Source organism: Dioscorea cayenensis, chromosome 6, assembly GCF_009730915.1.
Source record: "Dioscorea cayenensis subsp. rotundata cultivar TDr96_F1 chromosome 6, TDr96_F1_v2_PseudoChromosome.rev07_lg8_w22 25.fasta, whole genome shotgun sequence".
NCBI classification, from domain to species: domain Eukaryota; kingdom Viridiplantae; phylum Streptophyta; class Magnoliopsida; order Dioscoreales; family Dioscoreaceae; genus Dioscorea; species Dioscorea cayenensis.
The window spans coordinates 1984068-1984536 of record NC_052476.1 but is presented as its reverse complement, the minus strand read 5'-3'; positions in this window follow the sequence as shown (position 1 = coordinate 1984536).

Sequence of the window (469 nt, the reverse complement as noted above, 5' to 3'; positions counted from 1 at the left end):
AAAGCCAATTCAACTAATGTGAAAAACGACATAGATCATAATAATTAGAGCAATTTTTACAAAAAAAATTATATATTTCATTAAGTTTGAACTTTCATTTTCCTAATAAAAATATCATCAAACAATATAATTCTCACTTTTAGAAAACTTACTAATAACCATGAATCATATTACCGATATTTGAAATTTAAAAAAAAAAATGACATTGGCATCTGTTTAGAAAAAAATATGTTCATTTTTATGACTTTAACTTAAAAAAAACGGTAATAATATTGTTGAAGTGAATGTGAAAGATTAAATCACTCCATTTTATTTGGAAAAATAAAAATAAAAACTTTGAAACAATTTTATTCTCTTTTATCTCATTATTTGTTATAATATATATTTTTCCGAGCTCCCAAAAAATAGTCATGCCAAGGAAAAGGTGAAATTCTAAATATTCAACCTACTTTCCTTTAAAAATAAATAA